At 24.9% G+C, this 23990-nt stretch overlaps 1 protein-coding gene across 1 annotated transcript in view; it reads left to right on the top strand.

The window, feature by feature from the left end:
- The first annotated feature begins 216 nt into the window (after positions 1-216).
- LOC117174418 (cGMP-specific 3',5'-cyclic phosphodiesterase) overlaps positions 217-23990 on the top strand; it is an 82814-nt gene continuing 59040 nt past the window's right edge. The window contains exon 1 of the mRNA XM_033363528.1: positions 217-288. The gene's annotated coding sequence lies outside the window, so the exon portion shown is untranslated. The remainder of the gene's footprint in view (positions 289-23990) is intronic.

Genomic DNA, 23990 nt, shown 5'->3' on the forward strand with positions numbered 1-23990 from the left:
TGATGAGCGTACAGCGTATGGGGAAAGACAATCGAGATCACGTAATATCGATCTCATTGTGCTGGATTTACTCACTGAAAATCCCAATTGACTGAATAGTTTGCTCGCGATTACAGCTGGGTCAGAACTATCCGAGCAAATTCACGTGATATCAAAAACTCTCGAGGAAAAGTTTTTTTTTTTTCATTTCCCAAGAGGGAACATTATTTTCGAGGCCACTCTGATCTACGTCATGAAGAGAAATCCTACAAAAAGGCCACAGGAGATGGTGAAACATCAGAGATAACGGTAAAATATTTTTCTACTTATTTTAGACTCTACGCTCTTTCCCCTAGTCACTTTTCCCCCTTTCTTAAAAAATTTCTCTTTTTTCTTATTTTTGAGATAGTGTCCTTTTTCACGCTTTCTCCAATAGAAAAATCCAAATATTTTTATTTCAATATTCCCTTTAAAATTAATCTCTTTTATTTAATGATTATACTATTTGATTGCCAGTGCAATTTTTTTTTAAATTAAACTTTTTTGTAAAAAAATCATTTTTTTGGTAAAACAACTTTCTGAAAAGTTCATTTTTGTAATTAAAGATTCATTTTTTAATGCGAAAATTAAAATATTTGGTAGAAAATTTTTTTTAGTTTAAAAACTCAACTGCTTTGTTAATAATTCAACTATTTTGGAGAAAATTAACATTTTGATTGAAAATTCCACTGTTTTGTACAGTATTCGCCTTTTTGGCTTCATAGCTCCACAAGTTTTTTGACATCTTTCTTTCACTTTTGACAGAAAAATCTTTCTTGTTTAAAAGTTCATATTCTCAGATAAAAATTCGCCGCTTGAAGGTTTAATTATTTTATTCAAAAATCCTTTGTTTTTAATCAATTCTTTGAACTTAAAACAGTTTTACTTTTCCAGTTTTTGATTGAAAATTAATTTCATAAGACTGAAAATTGAACTATTTCATTTGTCGTTTATGATTCATCGTGTTTAGTTCAAAATTGACCTGCAGGGATGTAAATTCATGACTTTTTTTTTAATGCGTATTTTTTTGGTAGAAAGTTAATCTTCTAGATTGAAATTTTAACTACTTGGCTATAAGCTAAGCTATTTTGTGAAAAATTTCTTTTTTTTTTTAGTTGAAGATTTATTTCTTTGGAGGAAAATTTAACATTTTTGTTGAAAACTCATAATTTTTTGTTGAAAACTCATACTCTTTGGCAGGAAATTTTGTAAGCTTTAAAATTCAACTGTTTTATTGGTAATTCTACAATTTTGCATAAAACTAATATTCGGTTTGAAAATTTATTTTCTCAGGTTTAGAATCAGTTTTTTGTACAGAATTTTCCGTTTAGATAAGAAATTAAATAATTCGGATGAAATTTTTCTCTTTTTAAATCGAAATCTTTCTTCGTTGAAAATATTTTCTGGCAATCTGTTTTTTTTTTAATTTAAAATTATGTTATCTACTTTAAAATGTAACTTTTCCATTTTTAGATGTAATTTAATATTTTTAAGTTATAAATTCACCATATGGTTCACAGTTAACATTTTTGTTAGAAATGAAAAGTATTTTGTATTAAATTAACTTCTCTTTTAAAAATGTATATTTTTAGGTTCAATATTGAACTATTTTTATTAATTCGCGATTTTTGAATAAAAATTCAACAGTTTGGTTGAAATTTTCTTTTTCTCTTTACTGGAAAATCTTCCTCAGTCCCCAATTCAACGTTTTGATTGAAAATTTAGATTTTTAGTTTAATAATTTATATCTTTCAGTAACAGTCTAATTTTCTTAATAAAAATGCAACTATTTTGATAAGAATTAATATTTTTGGTTCGGGATTCAACTATTTTCTTCAAAATTCGCCTTTTTAGTTAAAATTAACTGTATTTTATTTAAAAATACAATATTTTTGGAAAAGTGTCAAGCTGTTACGTTTTTCGTCAAAATTCAATCCCTTTTTTAATCTAGTAACCAGGTTATAATTAAGTCTTGCTAGTTTGATAATTTTAATATTTTGTTGAAAGTGAAACTATTTTTGGTTGAAGTTTAAACTTTCTTCTTTTCAAATTCGACCATTTGGATGAAAACTCATCATTATGGGTCAAACAGTGAACTATTTCGTCCAAAAAATATCTTTCTTGACATAAAATTAACGTTTTATTAAAAATTTATTTTCTCAAGCTTAAAAATCAACTGTCATCTGAAACATTCGAATTTTTATTTTGAAAATTCGACTCTTTCGTACAAAATTGATCATTTTTGGCAGAAAAAGTTTTTTGATTAAAAGTGGAACTATTTTGTTGAAAATTCAATATAGTTTGACTTGAAATCTTATAAATTTAAAGGTTTTCACATTATCGCATTTCCCCAATTTTTAGACCATTTTGGGCTCTGAGGTCTGTTATTTCCACTTTAGTGTAGCTAGAAAAACGTTGTGTCTGGCTAAAAATTATATTACCACTTAAAATGCTAAGACTGGTTATGGCGTTCCGTTTCCACTTGCTATTATAAATACATTATGCATACAATTATGAATAATCTTAGTCATATTTTTGCAGAGAATATTTTAAAGGAGTAATTTTTCAAACTGCTGAAAAAGGAATTATTGGTTAGACATGGTAAATTTCTTCAATATTTGGAATATATAAAAATAAGAAAAAATCCTTCGAGCCCCAAATTTTTCTGCAGAGAAAATTGTTTGCAGAAGAAGACAAATGGAACAATTTCAATTGAATAATTTGAGCAATTTATAATTTGAGAATCCCAAAAAGTAGAAAGAATTATTTTTCTATACTAAGTCTTACATAATTTCAAAAACTTACATTAAATTCCTGAACAATCTAAATAGATGCACAATGGCAATGTAGAGGAAATATTTACTCAACTCTTTTTGAAATTCGAAAGAACCACTTCTTTCGCCGCTTTGCATCCTCTCTGGTCATCGAGAAAAGTCAATTTCTCGGTGAAGATTGTATATAGTAGCTCCTCTTCAAATTGAATACTGAGTTGAGTAACTTCGTACTTACAGAACAACCGGGGAATAAGTTGCCACATTGAATTCAGAATTCGTACACTAATTTGAATATTAATCTTTAATATTCTTCTTAAATAAAAGTTCTATGAAAATGTATTATCAAGTTTATTATCAATTTATCATCAATTCATTATTTATTGCTGAACACAATAAACAGTTCTTGAAATAGTTCAATTTAAACTCGAAATCTAGAAAATTAGAATTATTGATTTCAAATCGTAGATTTAAAATTATTTATGTGTTACGGTCCAATCGTAAATCGAAAAAAATAAATATGAGTAAAAAAAAACATGTTCTTCGAAATTCAGATATTTATTTAATAGAAAAAAACTCCTTTTGAAACTTCCTGACGTTTCGGTACACATGCGTACCTTTTTCAAAGGTTCTTAAACCTGAGTTGATGATAGTTTAAAATAGTCAAACAGATCAATTTTCAGTCAAAAAAGGTAACATTTTAGTCAATTGTTTTAAGAAAATTACTTAAAATTTAGTCATTTTTAGAAGTCTCAAAAAAAATTTTCGAGACTTCAATCGATTAAAACTACATTTTTCAAAATTGTACGAGAAAACAAAATTGGCGTAGTTTAGGACGGACGAACAGACATTCAAAAATCAATAGAAAATCAATAAATATCAACGGTCGAAGAAAGGATTGATTTGTTTCATCAAATCATTTTAGAATTAGAATTTTGACGAATCTTCATGGCAAATATTTTGATTAAGGATAAGTTTTATTAAGTAATTTGCACTGTAGGTACATAAAACCTTAGTTACACAAAATTCCTACATGAGATTCAATAATTTATTATGATTTTCTTATTAAATAAAGGGAAATCAAATATTAATATTAATTATCTTTTAAGAAGGTTTAATAAGGTAAAGTATTTTCGTTCCTTAAGATAGTTTCATTTGTTTCATTTGTTTATACTATTTACTACCTACAATAATTATTGCTTTTTACAAATTTTGTTTCACAATACCAATAATGATGTAATTTTAGAAAAAAGTAGAAAAGCACTTACTGTCCTCAAAAAAATGTACATTTGCGTATTTATTGAACAAATTGTGAAAATCAATTAAAAATTTAATTATGAACTAAGAATCTCAATTAAGTATCAGTATTAGCTTGCTGTAAACCAAACTTATTATTAAAAGAAAAAAATCCTATGAAAAGAGGTTCCGTTAAGCATTTGTTTAATATATTTGTTAATAAAAAGTAAAAATATTCTCTTTTAACAACTTTTTGTTGTTCATAAACATTCTAAAAATAGCTTTAATTTTGTTGAGTGGGCAAAAGAGAAAAAAATGAATATTTTTCGATACAATTGAAGCGGGAAAGCTAAACGATGCCAAGTCCTGTCATCCTAGTTTTAGAGGAGGAGCAAAAAACCTTTCTAGAGGAACCATTTGCAAACGCCTTAGCAATTTTTTGTAGAAAAAGGGAAATATTTTTCTTTTAAAAATACCAGAGCAATATAAAAAAATTTCTTTTTGCGATTTTCAAATTGAAATATAAAATTAATAATAACTTATAAAAAAAATGTATAATAAATAGTATATTAATAGTATATTATAATTGATGAAAGATAATATTATCAAATTAAAATTAATGCCTATATAATATTTTAGTATGCAGGGTGGTTTTTTTAACTTGAAACTTTCAAATATCTCGAAAAATAGGCAAATAAAAATAAAAATTTTTGACGAAAAAAACTAACATCACATACAAAAAATTTTATCTCTTCTAAAATCGAATGATTTTTTATTACAAATATATTACAAATATCGATTTCTGGTGCAAAATTTCAACATAACCTAAACTTGTCAAAAATTTGTGAATGTACTTTGAAGTTTCTTAAATATAATTTTTAAAAAACAATTTCCGGTGGAAAATGCTAGCATACCCTATTATTGTTCAAATATTGTACCCTGGAATCTAATAAGTTTTTATCAACAATAGCAGGCTTAGACGATAATCACTCAAATAATATAAGAATTGATTTGTTTAAATTGTAAATCCTCTTTTAAGGAGACAAGCCAATTCTAAATTTGTTTAAAAAATTTGTTACCTTCCTTGAAGTTCAACAATTTTTTATTGAAAGTACGAATTTTCAGTATAAAACACCTACAAAAGTTAAAATTGTGCAAAAATTTTGAATTATTCTGACTTATAATAATTGATTTGAATTAAAAATACAAATTTCCAAAGAAAACTACTAACATATCATAAGTTGTTAAGGTATAAAAGTCAGATTTGTGAAAAAAATAGTTTATCTATGGTTTTAAGCATCAAAATATTTTAACTGTTGTAATTTTAAATTAAATTCATTTTTTTAAAATGAAAAATAACATTAGTTATAATATTTCGATTCTTAAAATCATAGGAAAACTTTTTTTTCAGATATTTGAGTTTTGGCACGACAACTACCTTAAAAGATTCTGAATCTTATTAAAATTATAATAATTTTAAGGATGAGGAATGTGTTCAAAATTTATGGCCTTTCTATAGAATCTAGCAATTCCTTAATAAAAACTTCCATTTCCGACGAATAACACTAACACAATCAAAAAATGTTCAAGCTAATACATTTTATTATTCTAATCAATGACTATTGAATGTTTAAAATCAATGTTTTAGAATCTTTCATTTAAAAATGCAAATTGCAGTTTTTAAGAAGTTGTAAATACTTTCTAAAATCTAATAATTTTCTATTAAACATACAATCATTTTCGAGAGAAAAAACTAACCTAACATAACAGAATATTGTTATGGTTGTAAATATTCTTTGAAATCTAATAATTTTTCAATAAACATACCAATAATTGACTTAACATAACAGATAATTATTCAGGATTGTCAATTAGAAATCTCAATGATGATTTTTGTTCAAAAATCCTGATTCCCAGTGAAAAAAAACTAACACAACTTAAAAATTTGCAGATTTCTTTAACTTTCTCACTTTAAATAAAAAATGTTTTAAACAAATACTAATTTTTAACAAGAAGATGTTTAAATTTTAAATATAAATCAACTTTAGGTAAGGAAAAGCGAATCAGGTTTTCAACAACAATGATTGCTAAGTTTTCAGGACATATTGTTACGTAACTTTTTTACACTAAAAAATAAAATAAATTTTTTTTGTAAATTTAGCTTTGCAAGGATAAAATAATATGAATGCGTATAATTCTAAATTGAAAAATTAAACTAAAATTTATCAATAAAATGGAAAATTTCAAAGTTACTCAAGAACTAACGTTTGATTAAAATGGTGTGAAATGTCAAAAGTTTTTTATGCAATAATAAAATAACTTTTTATCTGCTCTTGTTGTCCCTAATAAGATTAGTTTCCGAGAAAAAACTGAGCTTATCAACTTTTTTCCTATTGCATGACTCAGAACTGAAAAGAAAAAGATCAAGAATGGGATTTGCTGAGTTTGCGAAAAAATTCTATTTGATGAATAAAATCCTCGGGGATTTCCCGGTTAAGAAAATTGCCTTTTCGACATAATAGTCATATTGTAATTTGCGATATATTGCGTCATCATAAAAAATCGCAGGGTTATTTTGTTCAATCGTCTCTTAATATAATTTGATTTCAAAATATTGAATAAAATAACAGGATAATAGTCCGCGCTTTAGCGCATAGAGAGCATAATTTCAAGAACGCTAATGCATATCCTAATATTGAATTATCCATTAATTATTAATTATGCAGCAAAGTCCAGAATATTAATTAAAGTGATTTAGGTCACGAATGCAATTAAGCAATATTCTATTTGAAAACTCATTCAAAATCTGCTCTCGTCAGCGTCCAATTATCTTAATTTGATTAAACCGGACCAACTGTAATAACATAACTAACATCTGCATTAGGAATTATAATTGTGCATTTGCGCACCAAGGACAATTTGGATAGTACTCAATGCGAATAATTGTGCAATTAGGTACAATCAACTTAATGTAATTAACGTTGACGTAAACCTGACTTGTAAATAGAATACGTGTATAAATTTTGATTTTGACTGATGATGTGCAAGAAAAATAAATCATCCTTTTCTGAAAAATAGGTACGTCACTAATGTCTCGAAAGCATTATATAAAAATAATTTTTCGATAAAAAGTGTAAAAGTTGATATTGCTACGATAAAATATTTTTATTTTTAATAAGGAGCCTTTAAATTAAACCAAAAAATACGAATTTTCAACAAAGAAGTTGCATTTTCAAAGAAGACACATTTTTCAATCAATAATTTGAACAATCTCATCCAAAATGTTGAGTTTTTAGTTCACATAGACCAATTTTTTTAAGAAAAAGAAGTTAAATTCACAATACATAGATATCCATTTTCTACAGAAAATATTGAATTTTCAAATAAAAAATACGGGTTTTCAACCAAAAAAGGGAATTCTCTACTGAAAAAGATCTATTTATTAAGAAAAATGAAATAACTACGTTTTTAGTAGAAAACAATTTTTATTTTTAATAAAAAAAACTATTTTTAATGCAAGGAAATGAACTTTCAAATAAAATGACGAATATTCATTAAAAAATATATTTTAGAATTGTAGAACAAAAATGAAATAGTTCAATTTTAAGTTGTAAAGTTAAATTTTTATTTTTTTTTTAAATTAATTTTTAACAAAGAGAGGAAATTTAAACCAAAAAGATTAATTATCTACTACAAAAGGAATGATTTTCACCAAAATACATTAATTTTCAATCAGATATTTTGAATTTTAATAGAACTTTGAACCTAATTGTTGAATTTTCAACCAAAAAGGTTAATTTGCTACCAAAGACCACTTTTGAACAAACAAAGAAAAAATTCTAACTAAAAACAATCAATTTTCAAACAGAAATAGAATAGTTTATATTTAAATTAGAAAGCTAAGTTTTTAACCAAATGAAATAAATGTTATAATGAAAGTTTAATTTTGAATCAAACAAATCAATTTTCAATGAAATTTTTTTTTAATTCTATCGAAGGAAATGTCAGCGAGAATAGAATATTTTAGTTATAAGTTGTAGAAATGAAATTTTAATTTAAAAAAAAAACACTAATTTACCATTTAAGAAAGGAAATTTTAACCAAAAATTTTAATTTTCTACAAAAAAGAAAGAACAATTTTAACCAAAATACATACATTTTTAACCAAATATTTTCATTTTTACTAGAATTTTCAACTTAATATTTAAAAATGCAACTGAAAAAGTTAATTAGCTACTAACGAAAGACAAATTTTTCAAAAAATAAATTAATTTTCAACTAAAAAATCAGTTTTTAACAAAAAACAGAATAGTTTCATTTTACATTAGAGAAATAAATTTTTAGCCTAATAAAAAAAAATTAACAAAATAGTTAAATTTTTAAGCAAAAAAATTAAATATTCATTAAAAAATTAGACGAATAATAAAATAATTAAAGTTTTAGTTAAAAAAATTAATTTTTAATATAAAAGGAAAAACTAGTTGTCAACCAAGGAATAAAATTTCAACCATAAAGATTGATTTTGTACCGAAATTGAATAATTTTGAACAAACTGCATAGATTTTTAACCAAATACTGTAATTTTAAGTGCCATTTTCAACCTCATGGTGAGTTTTTAACGAAATAGATTAATTTTCACCCAAAATGATCATGAAATAGTTCAATTTAAACCTAAAAAATAAACTTTCTACCAAAAAGATTAAATCTCTATAACAGAAAAAAAATTCCAACAAAAAATTCAGTGAATAAAATTAATTTTCAATACAAAAAATTGAATTCGAGAAAATAAATGAATTATCAACCATAAAAAATTAATTTTCTACCAAAAAATAATCATTTTTAACACAATAAATCAATTTTCCAACAAAATATTTAAATTTTCAATGGAATTCTTCACACAATAGTTGAATTTTTATTTGGAGAAGATAAATATTCAAGGCTATGTTGAATGTTCAGTTGAAAAATATGCATTTTTAACAAATTAGTTAAAACATATGGAAAAACTCTGAAATATAAATTTGTGAAGCAAAATTTGTCATATGACAGGATCAATATGTTACTAAATGATCAAATTCTTAATAGAAATAGCTTACTCTAACTTTTGAACTTTAAAAATAAAATTTTAGTACAAAAACAACACATTTAATACATTTATATGGCAAGCGTTTTAAGAAAGCGCCGTAAATGGAGCCTTATAGAAAATTGTAATCATATCCAAATAGTTGAATTTCATTCTAAAATTACGAATACGAAAGCAAGGGGGAAAAACTATCATTAATTGAATTTTCTCCCTATAGTAAATAAACGGAAACAAAATTACAGTTAGTTTATTGATTTTTTTTCCAATCGTAGAATCTAATAAGCAATTATAATGAGGGCATTGCAATTTTATTTTGTAAATAACTTAATTGGTTGCACATTCAGTTGTTAAAGAAATAATAACATTTCTGTAATTTGTTCTTTTTAGAATTCCCGACAAAAAATTTGTTTTCCAAAAGTTTCAAAACTATAATTCAACTAGATTTTAAAACTAGTCAAAAATTTGAAATGTTTGAGATGTCCAAATTTAAAGAACCTTTTTCGTAAGCTTTCAAGATTTAAAGTTTACAAATTTGAAATATTATTTCGTTTCAGCATTTAAATTGTTTGAATTTCATACTTACCAAGTTAAAATGTTCTTATTGGATTGCTTAAAAACTATACATTTCTAAATTTATTTCTTGCTGTAAAAAAATTATGTATTTAATTTTTATCATTACAAAATCAAATTATGCATTATTCTATCTATATCCAAACTCAACCTCTTTCCCTCATTTTTCTCTTGTCCCTTTTTTAAACAATTTCACATTTTCACCTGTTTATAAAGAGCTTATCCTTTTTTCGTCTTTTCGTTTAATTTTGAATTCAAAGTATAGAACCCAATAAGAAAATCCAACTATTTTTAATTGAAAATTCTACTATTATATTTTTCGTTCGAAATGCATCTTTTGATTAAAAATTCTATTTGGTTAAAAATGTAATTATGTTGTTTAAAATGCAACTATTTGCTTACAAAATCGTGCTTTTGGTCAAAAGAATAAACTAATTTCGATAATAACGATTTTTTCGAAGATTTGTTTCACTTTTCGTTGAAAATTAGTTTTTCTAACTGCAAATTTAACCATTTGATTTTCCGTTGCAATTTTATCTTTTCTAATTAAAAATTCAACTATTCGGTTGCAAATTTATTCTTTTAAATTAAATTTTTTTTCTTAAATTCCTATTTTTGTTAAAAACTGGATCTTTTTATTTCATAATATTTTATGTAGTTTCATCATTTTAGTAGAAAACTCATCTACCTAATAAAAAATTAAACAATTTTGTTAAATATTTTTCGCGAATTGATCTTTTTGATTTAACATGAAACTATTTCATATTTTATTAAAAATTCATTTATTTTTGACAGATATGTAACCGTTTGGTTGAAAATTAATCTATTTTTCGCCAACAAAACACCATCGTCGCAAAATATTTCAAATATCGTATTGGGGTAGTTGTCATGCCAAAAATCAGATATCTGAAAAAATAGTTTTTCTATGATTTTAAGAATCAAAATATTATAACTGATGTCATTTCAAATCAAAAACATTATTTTTCATGAACTTTACTATTTCCAATTTTGAAAGTATATTTTTCTATGGCTAAAATCGTTAGAACAATTTTTTTATTAAGAAAAAATTTTTTAAATAAGTAATTATATTTTAAGATTATTTAGTTATTTTTAAAATTTGAAATAGTAGAGTTGCTGAAAATGGTTTCCCGAAAAAACGAAGCGCAGGCAAAATTCAATTGCAAAAAAGACATGGTTAAAATTCATGCTTCTTTTTATGAATTTTCACATTTCTCATTAAAAATAATGTTTTTTATTAGAAATTACAACAGTTATAATATTTTGATTCTTAAAATCATTAAAAAAATTTTTTTTCAGATATCTGACTTTGGCACAACTACTTTAAATTAAGTTATAACATCCCCATCTTGACTTAGTCCGTGGCCATGATAAAAAACAGAGTTCATCCGAGAATAAGTTTGGAAATAATAATAATTAAATAAATCAGAAGCATTACATATTTTGAAAAATCATTTGTCTGCTCAAAAATTATCTTACTACTTCTGAATACACTACGCCTATGTCTTACCAAGAGGGTACCTTTCCACTTAAATGTATGAGATCCGCCTTCCCAGTAGAAAAGGACAATATTGACGAGGCAAACATTATTTTTCCTGATTTATATTGCTAATTGAAGGGAAATAGACCAAATTAATTAATATATTCAACACTAAAAAAAATTGTCGAATTGACAAAAACATTTTTTCCTTGCTTTTTGTGCAACCAAATCTGTATGTTCTCTCAGTGTGAACCCAAATCTATTTTTTTTTTTAATCATTAATAGGAATAGATCTAAAACAAATTTTTTTAAATTAAATTCTTTGCTTAGAGTTACTTTTGATAAAAACAAATTATATGCAGAATAGAATTAAGAATATAAAATCTACTCAAGTTGTCGATGTAATGATAAATGTAAAATAAAAAAATTAAAATTTAGGAAATTTAAATTAGATTAGAATCAAATTCAAAATCCTTTTTCACTTCCAATACTTATGTTATTGCATAAAATTCCTAAAAGAAAAACCAAGAATCCAACAACTATATTTAGGTAAACACCACAAAATTCTCTTGTTGTTATTCCAAAAAAGATCCATAAAAAAAATGTCCTCTAAAAATATTTGGATAAAAATAAAAAAGAACAAAGCAAAATGAGAAGGCAACCAAACAAATGTCCTTCCATCTTTTTTTGTTTCTTTTTTTCTATATTTATTATCATCAAATCACAATAAAATAAAATTTATAATATTTATCAACGTTTCGGTACTCATACCGCACCCTTATTAAGATAAGAAAAATTTGATACTTTTGATATTGATATTTGATTTGATATTTTTCTTACCATGATAAAGGTGCCCTGTGAGTATAGAAACATTAGTAAATATCCTTTTACTGTCCTAAAAAGGGATCGTTTTTAATTACAATACGAGCATTTAGTGGTGGTTGTTCAAACACGGTGATTGAATTTTTTGGTTTTATTTTCAGGAATTCTATTCAATAAAAAAATAAAATATGTTCTTGCATTGACATAAAATGTTCTTAAAATCGGGATAAAATTTACAAGACTGTTTTTGTTCGAAAATCACCTAGGTGGCAGCCGTTTAACAATTGAAAATGTCCTTCCCAGAGCGCTACTTAAGGACTGTTGTAAAATTCAGAGGGTCTTCAAAGAGGAATCTAAAATTTTTAGAAGTTTTTTATTGCATGGAAAGAACGGTACCTCGACAAACTTTATAACTTTGCGATGGCAAAGGGAATCTATTTAGCCAGAAAATCCTTGATTGAAAAAATTTATTATATAAGGAAAAAATTTAATTCTATCCAAAGAAAGTGGTGTAATAAAACCTGATTGGCTTTTCGTTACTTCAGTTTGCTTAATTTTATATCCTAAATATGAAATTTTGAAAATAAATTCTGTAAATGATCCCTTTTATTATGCATGTTTTATATAAGTGCTTTTCTCTGGAAATTATAGTAGTTTCCAACACTTATAACTTATGTTAGATTTTTAAACTGAAAACAGGTATTTTTAATTTACATTTTTCAGTTTCCCTATCACTTTAATAATAGAATTTAGAAGTTTTTTTAGCATTTTTCTGTTAATTCAATTTTTTAATTAGATTGTAAAACATAATTTACAGTTTTTTTATCGAATTTAGGTTATGTCAGTTCGATTCACCTGCGATTATTATTTAAAAAAATTATTGGATTTATATTTAAAGATTTTTGTTAAAAATAACCAAATTTACAAGCTTGAATAAGTTTTGATTTAGCTTAGAGTTTGTCTTCGAAAATTAAACAATATTCAGAATCTTCTAAGAATATCTAATTATGTTCCTTTTTATCATCGAAAATTCTTATTTTCAATGCAAAAATTACATAATTTATTTTTTTATTTTATAGAACATTACATTTTTTGACAATTCTAGGTTCTTTAAAATTGAACTCATTGAATTAAAAAATTTCTTGAGACAATTCATTAACTTTCAACCAAGCAGTTGTATTTTCAAAACAAACAAAATAAAAAATAAATAAATTTCTACCAACAGTGATTTAAGATTTTTCAGTTAATAAAAAGAAATTTAACGTGATTGTTGAATTTTATTTTAAAATGTTGAATTTTCTAGCTAAAAAGACGAGATTTCAAGAAAATAGTTTAATTTCGAACAAAATTTAATTTTTTGCAAAACAGTTTAATTTTTAACCCGAAAATATAAATTTTTAACAACAGGGTTCGTTTGCAACCAAATTCTTAAATTTTCAGTTAAAAACTTGAATGTCGCCCGGAAAAGAAAAAGAATTTTCAACAAATTAGTTGAATTGTGAACATAAAAATATAAATTACGAACAAAAAAATGAACTAGTTAATATTTCAAGCACAGAATATTTTCATTTCAAATAAAAAAATTGACTTTAAGAAAAAAGATAACGCTTTTAAACAAAATATTGAAATCCTCAACTTTAACAGATTTATTTTCAACTCAGCAGTTGCAGTTTTAATGAAAAAAAGAGCGATTTTTTACAGGAAACAAAAAAAATTCCATTGAAAAACTCAATTTTCAAACAAACAAAAAATCTATTTTCAAGAAAAATTGTAATATTTCAACCAAGAAAAAAAATTAAATTTCATTTTAGAACAGTTGAATTTAATCAAAAAATACGAAATTCTAACAAAGTAGATGAATTCTCAATTAAAACAGATTAGTTTTCAACCAACAGCTTAGACTTTTAACAGATAGATCAAGTTTATACCAAAAAATGAATATTTAACCAAGTACATAAATTTCCAAGCAAGCAATTAATCTCTAATCGAAAAGATTAATTTTCCACCAAAACGACGAATTTTCAAACAATTAAAATAATTTTTTAACAAAAAATATAAAACTTCCAAACATGTAACGTGTACTCCCCTTACCTTGATATAAGACATCATAGAATAATCCTTAGTCTAACCCCCCCCCCACCCCCCTAAAAGGCTTTACGTAATTTATGCACGACTTCTTATTTCACTTCAATAAGTAAATAGGAATTAGATCAAGCAAATTTTGCCATAAAATTCGTAGACAGTGTGATTTCTCTTATTAAAATATTCTATGCTTAAAAAAAAGTATGTTCCTCGGTTAGCAAGCACTTAAATGAAAAAGCCACTCATGTTAAGAGCACAGATTACAGTTTGGTCAGGTTTTACCGAGCCTGTAAGAACCAGAAGGAGAAGTAATTGTGCGAACTGCTCTTTGTACGTATATTCTTTTTTTATGAAACTGTAGTCTTATCTCATTCTTAATTTCTTAAGTTTCTTATTTATAATTATTCTTAAGTTCAAAGGTTCGTAAAATTCGAGTCAATTTTCCAAATGTATGGAAAATTTCATATTTCACCCCATTTTTCTCACTTGCTGAAAATTTGATTTCTGCATGGGATTGAAACTTACGAAGAGTAAGGATGGGAAAAATGAAAGTGGAATCCCTCCGGGCAAAGGATTAATGTAGTAAGCTTTCTCTTTGAAGCAGCTTCACTGGTTCCTTGACAAACTTAAATTAATTTTGCTTGCATCCAACTTTTAATTTTAGCAAGGAGTTTTAGAGGATGAGTTCGTGAAGATAAATAACAATTTTGTTATACATGTTCAGTAAATCTCGTGCGATTTTAATCATTTTAGTTTGTAATTCCAACTTTTTGGGTTGTGTATATATTATAAATCTTGAGCGAAAAAGTTTTAAAGCTTTGGAATTCGAATTACGAACTTATGAAAGTTTTCGAATCAAAGATTCGAATTTCAATGTTCGGTAGTTTCATTTCATAGGGATTGAAAACGAAAAGTTAGAGATGCTCTATAATGTACTGCTGTCGAAACTTCACTATTTCGAATTTCAAAGCCTTTTTAATGTTACAAAGTTTGAAGTGATAAGCATCTGCAGGTGCTATTCGACTTGTAGTATGGCAACATATTATTATCTTTTTTAAATTATTAGAAGATACGACCCTTTCTTTAAAAGAAAAACCAGTTTATTTTATAACATTATATTACAGATTTTACAAAAAATCTTATATGATTTGGGAATGGATTTAGTTTACAGATGTTTTCCTATTATTTTGGAATTTCCGGTAAATTCATTATGAATGGCAGTATTTTCTCCTTGTACTTATAATTTTTTAGACGCGGATCCAGGGGGAATATAGGGACTCCCCCCTCCCCCAACAAGACTCGAATTTTTCAAATAAGATCATTGAAGTTTACTTTATGCGATACACTTTTGAAATTGAAATCTTTTTATAAAAAGCATTTCAAGTTGATCAAATATAATTATTAATTATCATTAAATTTCTTTACAAATTAAACCTTATTTCGCCTTTTTGAAACTGAACAATAATTGATTGATTTTATGGTCGATTCTACGTCTGTTAAAATTAAATAATATACAGATTTTGACGTTTTAACTTGATTTTATTTAATTCGAAAGTCAGAGTAGTTAATCAAATGCAAATTTCCAATTGAAACTTTAAAAAATATTTATTGTTTCAGTTCTTTCAGTCAGCAATGTTCCACTGTTTATTTAAAAATAACAATTATAGAGAAAATTTTCAAAACTAAACAATTTGAAACTGAATTTTTTAAAACAGAAATCCTTCGATCGTTAAAATTTTGGGGAGCTTAACTCAAATCTTAAAAGTTACAATGTTAATTTTAATTATTCTAATTAATGAAACTTTTATTTGTTAGTAAAATGTTAAAATTTGACGTGTAAGTAATAGATACAAATGTATTCAGAATATGTTTAGAATATATCAAAGCAAATGCAAATTTTCATGAATAATTAATAATTACTTCAACAGTTATAAGTTTGAAATCTTTTGTTAACATTTTTTAAAATTATTTTTTTAACTTAAATTTAACAATTTCATGTTTGGTTGATTATCAATATTCTTTAGTTAAAAATTCAACTACAACATTGGTTAAAAATTTCTGTATTTTGTTAAAAACTCCTCTCTTTGGTAGAAAATTAATCTTTTTTATTGTAATTTCATTACCTTCTTTGAAAGTTATTTTTTTTTTTTATTTAACATTTTAAACTATTCCATTTTTTAAACTTTTTTTATAGGGATTTTATCTTTTTATTAGAAATGTCACTTGTTTGTTGAACAAAATTATTTCGCTGAAAATTAGTTTATTTGCTTAACACCTTATTTCTGTAATTTAACATTTAAATATTCTATTTAAATTCAACTTTTAGCAAAATTTCGTTTTCATGACTTAAAAAATCAACATTTTGAACTAGATTGTTTTTATTAATTCAAAAATCTTTCTTATTTGAAAATACTTTTTTCTGTAATTTAAATTAAACTGTTCTATTTTTTGTTGAACATTTATATTTTTTAGTTGTAAATTCATCTATTTTGTAAAAAATTTGTCTTTTTTTGAAAAGTTCATGTAGGTAAAAAGTTTATCTGTTTAATTCACAATTTTTTTTTATTTAATTCAAATCATTTTAGATTTTTATTAAATTTAATTTTTTAACTAAAAATTTTACTATTTAATTTTTCTTGGAAATTTCTATTACAGATTGAATCTTTTTGGTTGAAGATTCATCTATTTGGTTTTTTTGTTTTCTATATTAATTTTGTTACTAAAAATGTATATATTTTATTTTTGCTAAGAATTTGTCTTTTTTATTTGAAAAATGTAGTTGAAAAGAAATTAAATATAAAAAAATTGTATTCTGTTGATAAAAGATTTTACGTTAAAAATGTGACACAGGATTAAGATTCCTGTCTTTGAATATCCTCTCGTTTGTATTTTTAGTTCCAAATTATATGATTTTATTTAAAAAATATCAACTGCTCTTAAATGCCACCCTTTCCTGTTAAGAATCCAAATGTTTTTTTCTCGTTTTTATCTACATTTTTTTTCTTTAAAAATTAAATCTTTTTTTATTGAAATATCTACAATTACATTATTAGTCGCAAATTCCACTTTTTTGGTTAACAACCCGACTATCTTGTGGAAAATCAATGTTTTAAAGTGTAGATTTAACTATTACAGGTGAGGATTGATTATTCTATGTATTTGAAAAACCATCTCTTGGATTGAAAATTTAACAACTTTGTTGAAAATTCGTATTTTTTTGCTTGCAATTATGTTTTAACTGAAAGTGTTACCTTGTTAGTTGTGTTTGAAGATTGATCATGTTTCTTTAAATTGAATTTTTTTAACTGAAAATTAATCTCTTTGGTTGAAAACATGACTATTTTGCTTTTATATTATTTATTTTCTTGTTGTTTAAATTTAAATTTTTTACTGAAAGTTTAACTTTTGCATCTTTGGTTAAAAATATATCTTTCAAGGTAAGTATTTCACACTCTACTTAAAAATTCATGTATTTTGTTGAAAAGTTGGCATTTATGTAGAAAATGTCAAGAATGTATCTTTATAGGTTGAAAATTCAACTAATTTGCTTTAAAATTTCAGTATTTTCTTGAAAATTTAATAATTTTATTAGAAATTGCAACTATTTGGTTGAAACTTGAAGTATTTTGCTAAAAATTGGTATTCTTCAATTAAAATTTTAACTATAGGTACTAGCAGAAATACTTTGTCACAATTTTTTTTGGTTAAAAGTTCATTTATTTCGGTTGAAAGTTTTTTTTTTTTTTTGAAAACCCTTTTTTTCATCTAAACTTGATTTTTTCAACTGAAAATGTAACTTTTTTCATTAAAAAAAAATTATTTTTCAAGTGGAAAATGAGTCTTTTTGGTAGAAAACTGATCTCCTTATTTTTATTTTTAATGCAACTGTGGTTCAAAATTAACTTTTTTTGGCAAGTTATATTTCAGGGTTGAAGATTTAACTGTTTTGCAGAAAATTCGTCTTTTGGCTTGAAAGTCTTTTAGTTTGCAGGAACATTTTTCTTGGTAAGAAATTAATCTTCTTGGTTGTGATTTCTTTTTTTTCTTTTAAAAGATATCTTTTTTGGTATGAATCTTTTAAGTCCATCTTTTTGAGTTCAGATATCAAATATTACATTTTTGCTTAAAAAAATTAATTGTTATAGATTGATAATTCGACTCTTTAGTTAAGATTTCTAATATTTTATTGAAAATTTAATTATTTTGTTAAAAATGCAAATATTTAATTATGAATTGTTTTTTTTTTTTTTTAATTTAACTATTTTCTTAGGAATTCATGTTTTTATGGTACGGAAGTCATGTTTTTTGGAAGAAATCAATAAATTAAATAAAAATTGTGAAATTTAATTCTGAAATTGTTTTATTCTGTTCATAAAAGATTTTATGTAAAAAATATTGAAAGAATAATAAGACCTGACATTATTTTTTATTTTTGAAGTAGGTGAAAACCCTGACAGAACACCGTCTAATATTTTATCTCAAAATATTTTCATGATTAGTTTTAAATTATTAAAAAATTTCTTAATGTATTCTCTATGAGGAGGGAAATGTATTTGCTAATTAATTCTAATGAGGAAGCAAACTTCTTATGAAATGGGCAACATGCAATTATGAATAATGGAAAAGTAAAAACACCCGAGATCAAATTCACAGCTTCATTAGAGAATTCTTATTTTTACTCTGTTTTCAAGAAAATTCTTCTTTTTCTAATTTATTTTGGTCGAAATGTCTACTACATCATATTTTTGGTTTTAGAATTCACGCGCTTTCGTTAAAAGTTCTACCATTGGGTTAAAAATGTGATTATTTTGGGGCAAATACAACTATTTTATTGAAAGTCATCTATTTGGTGTAAAATGTATCTCCTTCGTTCAAAATTCATTTTTTAGGATAAAAAATCACATATTTATTACAAAATTCGTTTAATTTTTGGCCGAAAATTAATTTTTTTCAATTAACAATTCAACTGTTTCTTTAAAAAGTCATTATTTTGATCGAAAATAAATTTCTTTAATTTAAAATTTAATTATTTTATTCAAGATTTCCCCTTAAGGTTAACAACGAACCTAAAAATTAATTTTTTCTAATTGAAAAGTCAACTCTTTTGTTAAACACTCCTTATCTTTCATAATTTGAAAATTCTTATTTTTTAATGAAATTTAACAATCTGGAATATTATAAATGAGAATGTTGTTATTGAATTTTTTTTTTATTTAGTATGTCATCTAAAAATTATCTGATTTTTGTTGAACACTTCAAAAAATGAATTGTTTTAAATTTTAAAATAATTTATTGAATTATTTCAAGAATGAATTATAATTCTAAATAAAGTGTTGAAAATGAAATAATAATTTTGTATGTAATCGTAATTTAAAATTCTAGAATTACAGAAGCTTTGACTTTAAAATATTCAATTACGTTTTCAATTTAAAATTATGTTATATTAATTACTTCCAGTTGAATTTTAAATAATCCAATTTGCAAAGTTTATATTTTAAAAATATTTAACTTTTGATGTCTTGAGTTTGTCCTGTTATCGTAATTTTAATCTGAAATCATATAATTTTGAGATTCTTCAATTCAAAATAAAATGTTGTAATTCTTAACGCTCTGAATTAGGTACAATACAATTTTAACTCTTTTCCAATGAATTTGGACAATTTTCCTCGTCTGAAAATGTTTAGTTTGTAAACATTTGATTACAAATTATTCAAGTTTAATCTCTTTTATTTAGAAATAATACAAAATTTTCTTCCTGTTTTATTTAGATTACTATACTTTTTTGAAAATTATACCTAATCTAAAATTGTTTGATCTCAAACGCTTTCAATTTAAAATTAGTAATTATTGTTTGAAATAAATTTTTAATTAATGTTTAGAGGTTTGTTCAACATTTGATTTTTGAAGTGTTTATAGTTTTCATGTTAGGAAATAAAAATTCAGAGACTTTATAAATAAAAAAATACTAAGAAAACTCGTCTGACGCAAAAGTACGAAAGCTACTTATAGTTATAGTGACTGGACAATACTGTTCTTTTCCCCTGTGAGAAATGATTCCAAGTCAGTAGAAACATTCTCTCATCTCCAGACATTATTGTTTGAAATAAATTTTTAAGTAATGATGAAAAATTTGTTCAACATTTGACTTTCGAAGTGTTTGTAGTTTTAACGTTAGGAAATTAAAATTTAGAGACGTTATAAATAAAGAAATACTACGAAAAATTGCCTGACGTAAAATTACGATATTTACTGAAAGTTATAGTTTCTGGACAATACCATTCTGTTCCACTTTAAGCATTCTTTCTAACGTAGTAGAAACGATCTCGTATCGCCAAATATACACTGCCAAGTTTATACGTTATGTTTGGTAAGACGTTAAATTGTAAAACACAGAAGACGATTAAAACTTTCTTTTAATTTCTCAAACATTTTCAGATGAGTAAAGAACTTCAACAGGCAAATGAAAATTCTTAAATTTTTTAAGATAAAAACTCAAATTTAGACACAGTGTAATCAAAATCTTAAAATTAAAAATTATACTTTTCAACATTAAATTAAAATAAATTCACAACCGACATCGAAATTTTTTTATTTTATGAATAATTTCTACTTCAAAAATTCCAATTTCTTATTTTTAACCCTTCACAATATTTCGATATAGAGTTATTCACTCTTCGAACATAAAAGAAAGAAAAGTCACGTATATTTCCGGGCGAATACAATTACACAATTGCAGATGAAAATTGATACGCGAGAGAGAATCATAAATTCAGTATAAATTCCAACGAGGAAGGTAGAGACTTTCGTTCGTTTGTCACAATCAATTTTTAACGCATGTCATGAAAAACATACAGTTTATGGAAAATTCTGGAAATTAGTTCAGCTTTTATAGTGCATTGTTATAAAAGCTTTTTACTTTCCATCATTCCTGAATTATTTAGCGAATTCTGCAGCTTTTTAATCAAATTTTTTTATTTCTTATTTACTGCTTTTATAAAAGCGAAGTTAAAAATTTCAAAAGAAAGGGCATTTCTATAAAAAGCACTTTAAGTTTTAGACACTTTTGTAAGATAATGTTACTAGTGAGTTTTTTATGGAAAAATATCTCTTTAGAAAAATAATCTAGGAATTTCAAAACATTTAAATGTTTTTAGGGTATTTTGAAATATTCTAAGGAACCTTTCAATTATTTTAGTGATTCAATGGGATTTAAAAGGATTTAAAATATTTTCTAGTATTTAAAATTATTCCTAGGCATTTGTAAGTGCTTTAAAAACATTTTATAGCTTTAAGGAGATTTCAAAGAACTTCTTCTTTATTTATTTAAATAATAATTTAAAAGGATTTCTAAAGTTATTAGGATATTCTTAAAACATCCAAGATATTATTAAAAGCTTTTAAAATATTCCAAATAATTTTTCATATTTTAGGGTATTTTAAGAGATCGTAAGGCATTTTCAAGAGCTTTGAAATATTTTATACTACTTTTAGATACCACAAGGAATTTTACATTTATTTCAGTAATTTATTAGAATTTAAAGCAATGAAATATTTTAAGGTTTTTTGAATGATTATAAGGATGGTTAAAGAACTTTAAAATGTATTCAACATTTAAAAAAAATCAAAGCATTTAAACGATTTTAGCGAATTTAGAAAAGATTTAATGGAATTTTTAAGTGACTTCAATAATTTAACAAGATTTCCATAGGTTTCAGGGTATTTTTAAAATATTTAAGAAATGATTAAGAGTTTTAAAAAATTTCAAGGACTTTCCAAAGTTTTGAAAACAATTGAAATATTTTTGACTATTTTTCAAGTGTCCAAGGAATTTTCAATTTATTTTAGTAATTTGATACACCTTTAACGATTTCAATCTTTTTGGGTATTTTAAAATATTAAAGGTATTTCGCATTTCTTTCAGTAATTTCATAGAATGTTAAATACGTTGGGGTTTTATGAAGTACTGCAAAGAATTTTTAATATATTTTTAAAGTTTTGAGGGATTTAAACATATTTTAAAGTATTTACAAAATTTAAACGAAATTTAAAAGATTCCAAGCCATTTATTATTTATTTCAATTACTTAAAGAGACTTTAAAGAATTTAAACCATTTTATGATATTTTTAAAAATGGGAACTCAACCGAATTAACAGAATTTTATACATCTTAGGGCATTTTAAATAGATTTCAATAATTTGGAATGATTCTAAAGTATTTTAAGGATTTTATAGTATTTTTATAAAATCCATGGTTTTTTTATGAGCCTGCAACAATTTTCATGGATTTCAAAATATTATAAACAATTCGAATTATTTAGGGTATTTAAAAAAATTCCAGAGAATTTTTTAATTATTTAGGTAATTTAATGGGATTGAAAAGGATTTAAAATACTTTAAGAAATTTTAAAAGATTTCAAAGGATTTGAACATTTTTTGGGGAATTGAAAAGATTCAAAGGAATTTTTCATTGTTTTAAAAAAATTGAAGAAATAGGAGAGTATAAAATAGTTCAGGAAATTTTCTAAAGATTCCTAGGCATGTTTAAGAAATTGAAAAACTTCCAGGAATTTTTTAAGATTTGTGAGGATTTCAACTATTTGAAGGAATTTTACAAGCTCTGAAGGAATTTAATCGATTTTCCAGGAACTCAGGAAGAATTATTCAAGAAGTTATATATTTGGTAGGGTTTCAAAGATTTGAATCAATTTCTCTTGAATTTTTAAAGTTAAATTCTACCTAATTCTGCTTACTGATATTTAATGAATTTTTTCATCATTTAAATTTTTTCAATTTACTTTCATTTTTTTCTTCTCTATGAATTTTTATGAATTTCATCGAATTCTTCTCATTTTCCTTAAATTGTCCTTAATTTCCTCTAAAATGACTAAAATTAATGAAACTTGTTGGATTTAAAGAAAATTTCAAATATATTGAATTTTCAAAATTTAACTAAAATTGTTCTGAAGATTTATAAATTAATTCTGTGTTTGTTAAAATTCATCTGGAATTCTTATAAATTTTATTAAATTCTTTTCAATTCTTTTAACGTCTACAGAATATTTGTGACATAATTAGTACAGATTAGTCACGTTTAGTCCTTTTTTTTTTTGTTAAAAATTAGAAACAGAAATTTATTTTTTAAATTATAGAAAAGGGGGGATCTAGGGAAGGGGAATAGGAAAAATAAGAAAGTAGGAGAATTAAGAGAAAATAATTGTCGAAGAAGTAGTATATTTGGGGGGAAATTATGTTAGGGGAAGTATTTGAATTGGCGGTAAATGAGGGGAGGGTAAGTAGGGAAAGAGAGGGAAATGAAACCAGCGGAAGTAAGGGGCAATGAGGAAAGCGAAAGTTGAAAGGGATTGGGAAGTAGGAGAAGAGATTGTAAATGAGGAGAGGGTAATTAGAGAAAGCGAAAGGTGTAAAACCAGGGGAAGTGAGGGAAATGAGTAGAGTACTGAATATGAGTGGAGATGTGTGGGAAGTAAGGGGAAGGGGAGTAGATAAAGAAGAAGTACGGGAATTAGGATTAGAGTTAAGAAATGAGGGGAGGGTAAGTAGGGAAAGTAGAAAAAGTGAGGGAAGCGACACGAGGGGAAGTAAGGGGAATAAGGGTGGGTGCTGGGTGTGACTGGAATAGGGAGAAGCTGCAAAAGGCGGTGTAGATGAACAAGAAGTTCAGAAAAGGAAGGTTTGCGAGGGTTAATAGGGTACGTGAAGTAGGAGAAGGAGTGGGAAATGAGGAAAGTAAGTAGGAAAAGCAAGAGCAGTAAAATCAGGGAAAGTGAGGGGAAATAAGAGGGGTACTGAATGTACCAGGTGTATGCATATGAAACCGGTATTTTTTCAAGAAAAAAACACATTTATTTCAAGAGAATGATAACAAATATTTTATTCAAAGTATGCGCCCTCG

Source organism: Belonocnema kinseyi, chromosome 6, assembly GCF_010883055.1.
Source record: "Belonocnema kinseyi isolate 2016_QV_RU_SX_M_011 chromosome 6, B_treatae_v1, whole genome shotgun sequence".
In the NCBI taxonomy this organism is placed as follows: Eukaryota; Metazoa; Arthropoda; class Insecta; order Hymenoptera; family Cynipidae; genus Belonocnema; species Belonocnema kinseyi.